The sequence below is a fragment of the Ipomoea triloba genome, chromosome 1, assembly GCF_003576645.1.
Source record: "Ipomoea triloba cultivar NCNSP0323 chromosome 1, ASM357664v1".
NCBI lineage: Eukaryota > Viridiplantae > Streptophyta > Magnoliopsida > Solanales > Convolvulaceae > Ipomoea > Ipomoea triloba.
The window spans coordinates 5,248,632-5,256,960 of NC_044916.1; positions in this window are offsets into that span (position 1 = coordinate 5,248,632).

Genomic DNA, 8,329 nt, shown 5'->3' on the forward strand with positions numbered 1-8,329 from the left:
CACTTTTACCAAAAAAAAAAAAAAAAAAGAAAGAGTAAGAAATGTGGAATAATTATGATAGGATTAATAATAATTAAAGTAAGAATTTTAGATAAGAAAATGATTAAATATTTTTTTGAGTACTATTGATTCTGTTACAAAGTAGTATCTGTTCATAGCTACTTTCTCAACCTACTGAAGCACAATCATCCATGTGGGAGTGTAAACAGGGACACCGGGTGCCACTAGACCACAAAGTTTTTGACAAAAATGATTAAATATAATTATGGTAACATTTAATATATACTAAAGGAAGTTTAATTGTGAAAAATAATTGTGTTTGAAAAAAATAATAGTATAATATTTGTGGAGCAATGTACAATAAGCATAGAATTACAAACACTAATCACTAGTAATAATATTGGTTTACTCTTATGAGTTTTTTTAATTTAGATTTTAGATATTAATGTTATTGTATAATAATAATAATAATAATAATAATAATAATAATAATAATAATAATAATAATAATAATAATAATGTAAACTATTTTTTATAAATTTGATATTTATATTTTAAGAAATAACTAATTAATTCTTACTAATTAAATTCTAAATGAAATCAAATTTATTTATTATATTACTCCAATATATAATGTCTACATGTATTATTAGTTTATTACCATTCAAGAATATAAGAAAAGATATGTTTCATGCATTGGTAATAATAATGGGAAAAGATAATTACCATAGTACAACACTTATAATATAATGTAGGGAAAAGAGTAACAGAAAAACAAATACTACTTCTGTCTCATTTTATGTGTCTGATTCGGTTAAGGAGGCTTGACTGAAGTTATTTTTAATTTAATTTTTAATAATGTTAAGTTTAGTATTAGTATATAAAATTTATATATTAAGAAACTACATTAAAGGTATCATTAAACACAAAAAATTAAATTTAAAAATAATTAAAAAATAATAAAGAAAATAAGCAAACAAGAAGTAGTTGGTTTGATCAATGAATAATAAATATAACAGGTAAAATGGAACAGAGAAAAAGTATAAATGAAGATCGGGTACCAACCTCCATTCATTTTTATTAGTTTTTAGATTTTAAATTTAGATGTTTATAAGAAAAAAGGATTTTAAAAATAATAATTTAAGAGAGAGAAAGATTGATTAGGTGGATTCATGGGAGATATTAAGAAAAGAAAAGTCAGCAATTCTCGCTTGTTAAACAACCCTACTCTTTTTCAATTCATTAATTGCATTAAGTCGGCCATGTTTGATTTTAGATTTCTTCATATCAAGTTAAATCATTGGTTTTATCAATTTTAATTTAATTTAAATTTTTAATCTAATTAAATTAATTTTTTTAATAATGAGAACATAATAATTTTTATTTTTTTTAAAACAACATCATAATTTCTTTGCAAATTAAAGAACCATAAGATCTCATCATTAGACATTGAACATGTTTGGTAAATGATAGATTCGACACTTTAGCATTTTGACTTTGGTCATTAAAACGCTAAAAAAAGTGTTTGGTTATTCAACAGTTTGCTCCAAACCGCTGAAAATGCATTTGCAGCGTTTGCACATAGCGCTTTAGGGAAAAGTTTTTCATTTTCCAAACCACCCCTATATTCAAAAAAAAATGTTTGATCCCGTATCATTCTCAAAGCACCTCTGAAAATATATAATAGTCATATGAACCATGATTGAGTTTTCCTTGAATAAAAAACATCCCAAGTTTAAAAGGGAACATTGAAGGAAACTTGACTGATTATCTGGTCTGACTTCAACTGAATATTCGAGCACCTTACCATTCAAATATGAGAATGATTTCTTTTAGAAAGATGAAGTCACATGAGTTACCTTTCCAGTAACATTTTACTCAACTCAATCAAATCTATGTAGAAAGAGTTATGCCCAAAATACTACATAGTGGTCAAACCTGCGAGAAAAGGAAAACTTCTCAAGTTTTCTTTCCTTTTCAATGAAGATCATAAAAGAGAAATATCTTCAAGATCTTCTCCTTCATGAGTGAATAGGAAACCTCCATGATCTTCTTGGATTTCTACAATTCTTGAATCTTCAATCTTCCTTGATTTTCATACTTGTTGAATCTCCTTGATTTGACAATGTTTAATACCTTCCAAGATTATGGAACTACAAAATAACACACCAACAATCTTTCCTAATCTAAGTTAATTTTGACTAAAAATACGCCAATACAATATTATACTTACAGAACTAAATATAATTATTGCTAAAAGACAAAAGGAAAATACTTCTTTTCTTATATTTTCACTGTCGAGCATCTCTCTTTGATGTTACTAAGTTAAAGGGTCCACTAAATGAAGAAGGTTAAATAGTTAATGCATCTCCCAAAAAAGCATGATTTAGTATTTTTTAAGTCAAGAATATATATATTGAAAAGAATAAGGAAGTCGCTAGTGGGATTCAAAGCAAAAAAAAAGTTAAGAATGGTTATAATTGTATAAGACTTTAGTTCCAAGAACAATAACAAACTAATTACATTATAGACTTGACATGATTTTGTTGGGCGAGTTACTTTAATTTTAATTAGTATGTCATGTTTACTTGTATAAATATTGTTTATTGCTATATCATTTGAGAGTGAGTTCTAACTTCAATTGTGGCTCAAGCATACCACTCCAGCTTTAATTATTGCTTCATGGCTCTTGAACCTAAACATCAACATAAAAACATGCATTTTAATTTAATTTGTTTATTGTTTAACATACAAATATTGATTCCCGACCCAGAATCTTAAATATTCTTAGTGATGAGTTTTCGAACACAAGAGTTTTAGGATTAAGCACATTTAGCCCTAATTTTGTTTAGATAATAATATATTTAAACAAATCAAGAGAACACAATATTCGATCTTTAAATAAAAATCTAATAAGGAAAAATTACAAGGCTTTTTGGACTAAATCGAACTAAAGCGATCTTATTATTTTGTAGTAGATGTGTACTAGTACATGCATGATTAGGCTTCTTTAATTTGAAGTCATTGATGAGGCACCAAACCTCTTGAGTGAGAGAGATGGAGAGTCTCTGAGAAGGAAGGGAAACGGAGAGATAAGTGAAGAAATTAATTGATTCATATTCGAATTAACTAATTCTGAATAATAAGTAATACTCCGTATAAGAACAAGATAATGGATATAGTAAAGAATTAAGACAATGATTTTGCTAGGATATTTATTGTATTATTTGTATGTGTTTATGTATTACTAGGATTGTTATGAGAGAACACAATGATGATGTCTTAAGACAATACTTAATTATATAAATTAAATCTCTAACCAATTACAACCCTCTACTAGCCCTACAAATAGGGTGACCTTTGAGACTAGGGCTGTGTTTGGCAAAGCTTATTTAGGAGCTTATAGCTTATTTTAAACTACTAATAAGCTATAAGCTTTGTTTGGTAATGTTCTCAAAATAAGCTAGTAGCTTAAAATAAGAGCTTATTTTGAAACGCTACTTCAGGTAGCTTTTCAAAAATAAGCTAGTAGCTTCTGAACTTTTTTCCATATTTATCCTTATTATTTTATATAAATGACATCATTTATCCCTCCCAATTAAAACTCTTTTGGCATTTTTTCTTCAATATGTTTCATTGTAATTTTAATTTGATATTTGTGTTTGAACATTAAATTTTGTATAAACTAATTTTATGAATTATAAACATCTTGTTTTACTATATATATTTTCAAATATATGTTCTTACTTTATATTTTATGAAATTATATTGATTTCATTATTTTATATTTTAATATGTAAACAAACCTATTTAAATTTAAAACTATTTAACTTTTATGAAGATGTCCTTTTTAGTCTTTTTACCTTTATCAACTTATCAAAAAGCTAATTTTACCAAACACTTTTAAGCATAACAACTAGCTTAACAGCTCTTCAGATTTCAGCTTCGAGCTTATAGCTTTTCAGCTTTCAGCTACTTTTCAGCTTTCAGCTACCGTTTCAGCTAGGTTTGCCAAACATAGCCTAGGTCTTCACCTAACCGACTCTCCCCGAACTTGGAGACTGGCCTCGCAGGTGGACATCGTGCCCTACTCGGGCAACCACCTCTCCTGAACCTTGCTCACCGGATCATTCTAGTTAGGCTTTTTTTTTTTTTTTTTTTTTTTTTTTTGAGTCAAATTCAATATATCATTAATAAGATATTGAATGTCTAGCCATTATTAACTTTAAATTCAAATCTTTAAATAATATCTGCCTTGTTCTAAAAAAAATAATATCTGCCTCGTACATGAGTAATCAAATAAAACAACGGAACTGGGTGAGGTGTCTTCAGTTCTCGGCTACTCCAACACTTAGAATTGTAATGGGAAACTTGGAACAAGAATATAGGTTTGCATATCACAAGTTCACAACTGCCAAACCCATCTGGTCCAACCGTCCAATTTGTTGGAATTCAACTTAGGATAAATAGCACGTGGCAATCGGAGAGGAGATTAATGTTTGGAAATATCGATGATTGCTTTTGATGAATTTTAGGAAAATGAGAAGATCGATTAAGTATTGAGGTGGCAAAAGGGTGTGGCACGACATAGGGTTGGTAAGTTTTATGCTCTAAAATTTGCCTTAAAACAAGTTTTATGCTCTAAAATCACTCAAATCACTTTTTTTTTTTTTTTTTCTAACGGAATGATTAAGTGGATGAAATGCTGTTCACTTAGTTAAAAATTATAGGTTGAATTCTTATTTAACACTTTTTCGATTGAGCTTGTAGCATATAATTATTATTGTAATATATATGTGTTAATTTTATGATAACCTGAAATTGAAGTACGAGGAACAATGAGAACTCCAATTACGCGTATATTATAGTATTCTATGAAAAATAGAACCTTTTTCACTTTCTTCTGCTGAATTTTATACAATCTAAGCATTAATTTACATATTACAATTTTTTTCTTGCAAATTAACGACCTAATTCAAATATATCAACTCCTAACCATGACAACATCATAATTGTTTATACGCTCCAAAAATAAAAATACATATCATGTCTAGGAGCTCCAAAAATAAAAATACATGTCATGCCTAAGAATTTTCCGTTAACGAAGACAAGGACCCCTTTCGAAGATCTTGGATGAAGATGTCTACCCTTCCCATTATAAGATTGATGTATCACCTGCATCAAGAATCTGACCTGTCTCACGAATTAAGACTCATGAGGTGATCTCACACAAGTGTTACTTATCTTTATTACGTTAATTACCAAGTGTATGAAGCAATATAATCCAAGGCTCTTTAATTACCTTAATTTTGGGACTATGAACGTTAGTTAACCGTTTTTATACGCATTGATTTGTTGTACTAATTAAGGTCATTTTCTAGATGTATCAGAGAGTTAAGTAGAGTGACCACTTGTCAAACGACTATTCTTTTGAAAATCATCATCACGTACATGAAGTCGGTCGGCCATGTATAAATGGACAATTATTACTTTGACCCGTACTTAGTTTTGACCCGATCCGGTGACTACCAAAAAAAATTGTAGTACACAATTCAAATGTTGGATGATTGTTTTTAGCTTAATGATTAAACTTACAATATGTTTAGTTCATGAAATATTTTTGAAATATAATTAACACTTTTAAAAGTAAATTTATTTTACTGTTTGATAAATCTCTTTATTCTCAAAAATAATATTCCCTCATATAAGTTCTAAAATAACTATTCAAAAGAAGAGACCAAAGTTTGAATTTCGATAGCGACAGTGTGAAAATCATATCCACTGGCATTTGACATTGTCTATTGACTACTGAGCCATTAGGTCACCGTGATTTACATCCTCCCACATACTTTGTCAGACCGGGATGTGGAAAGCCTTGTGGTCTAGAATTCAACCTTTTGAGAGAAGAATAAAACCTGGCCACTAGGGCCCCAATCAAATATAAGGCCAGGCTGGCCCAACTTGAAATTCCAGTTTTGGGCGTTGGGCTTGGGCAGGGCCTGCCTTGTTGAAAACAGGGGGGTCAGCCCGACCCGACAAACAATACGAATTACAATTAGTTTCGGTGGTTAACCTCGTGATTCACGAGTTTAACAGCCAAAAGTCATGACCATACTTTTAGAGATCCTGAACGTGATCAAATCCCACACGAGAAACTTCACATTTCTCTTTTGGAGCAGGCAGCCTATACTGCCTTGCTACATGCACTCAAATTGTTACACTTATATATTTATATTATATTCATGGATAAAATTTTGTCCATTAATTGTTGTGATATCAGACGTCTCTTATTCACTGTTGCAAAAATCTTTCGTTTAGGCCGCCTCGGCACCGTCTAGGCGCTAGGCCCCCTATATCGAGGCGAATTGCCCCCTAGATATCCGCCTAGCGCCTAACTCGGCGAGTGGACTGAGTAGATGGCTGACTCGATCGAATTTGATTGAGTTAACTCGTTCAACGCAGCAGAGTTAGTCGAGTTAACTCGAGCAAATTGGCCTTGTTAATTATTTATTTATTTATATATATTTAAATTTATTTATTTATATAAGTAAGAGAAGTGTGTGTGTGTGTGTCTGACATACACCCACACGCATGCATTTTTTTTATAGATAGCCGCCTAGGTACTGCCTAGGCGTCGCCTAAACCGCTTAGGCGCTAGGTGCTAGTCTACTACCCGACTAGCGCCTACTGCAGCCATGCTCCTATGTAATTAATAATAAATATAAAATGTTACGGAGTTCCAAAAGTTTAAATCTCCAACCCCAGCCCTCTACGCCCCGGTCTAACACAGCATTTGGAATGATGTAAATCACGATAACTCAATTTAACACATACACAATATCTTTGCTTATTGTGCACTAAGAGGCCTCACTTTGAGGAGTTGTTTTTCTTTAATGATAACGTACATTTAAAAGAATATAATTCCCAGATTCTCTAATATAATTCTCTTTTGATTTCGATGGGTTCCGTTTGCGCATGCCAAAAATGAAAAAAAGTGACGTTTGTGGCTTTAGGATTTGTACAATTGTTGAAGAATTTGAAGCACAAAAAAAGAAAAGGCATCAATGGGGTGTTCAGAATTAAACACATGCATGCACACAGGGTGTACATGTACTTAATTGGACAAGAGCAGCAGACCTTAGCTTCAACAAAACCAATTTGGAATTGGTAACATTTGATTCTCATGGAAGCTTCGCTTAAACTAGCTTAATTTGGATGGATTTCAAGATACTAATATCAAATTGAACGATGCTTGTATTTCGTCTCAACTAAAATCCTATACTAATAGTTGGAATGCACATGCAGCTATCTATGTTTATATGTTGTATGTTTAACACGAGAGGCTCTATAATATAATGGTCGGGACGCATACTAAATTAAAATATAGGGAATTAGATCCATTAGCTAGCTGGAGAAGCATTCCATTTATACTGTCAGAGGAGCTAGGGAACATGTCGGATTCTTGTCAATAGGTATGACGTGGTGACATGTGGTTAGTATGTAGCTTAGGTCAGTCCCGATATGTGTTAAGCCTTGATGTGACGTTTGTAATAATGGCAGCAAAGGTGACTATTTTGATTTTTTTTTTATTATGATTTTTTTTTATTAAAATTAATAGAGTGAGAAATAAAGTAAATAAGCGAACAAAAACTAAACAAAATGTGTTTGCGCATCCATATTCACTAGATCCTCAATTGCATCCCTTAGCATGTGGTGCTATCCAATCTATATTTTTTTTTTTTTAGAAAGAAAGTTGTCTCTCAATGAATATATCGCAAATGACAATTCCAATCCCGTCTTACCACGTTACAAAATTGCTTTACCAATATTTAGATACGAGTTCATCTCACTTACTCCTCATGAGATATTCTCAAAAGCTACCAAAGAATCACATTCCAATATAACTTTTATTCCAACACACTAATGATCCAGGATAAATAGTCATCCAAAACTCAACTAACAAACACTAATCATATTGAAATTGATTATTATCTTTTCATGAATCCCTCACTATGAAATCAACTAATAATTCTCAAACACACCATAAAACGAGGTAATTGATTTTTTACTGTGAACACATGTTTTCCGAAATCTTGTCAAGAACTCAATTATGGGTTCCATCCATCCATCCGTTAATCCGAAAATTGTGTCGTCAAATAACATATCCTTTTTTATATGCTTAAATTTAGGAATTTGCTAGCCAAGTAGGATGATGAATCCATGTACAAAACAAACAAACATTACAAACGTGTGTATAATTGTTTCACAAGACAGTCAAAATTTCTAGAAGAAACCCAAACCCATGTATACCCCTATTAAAACTCGGATC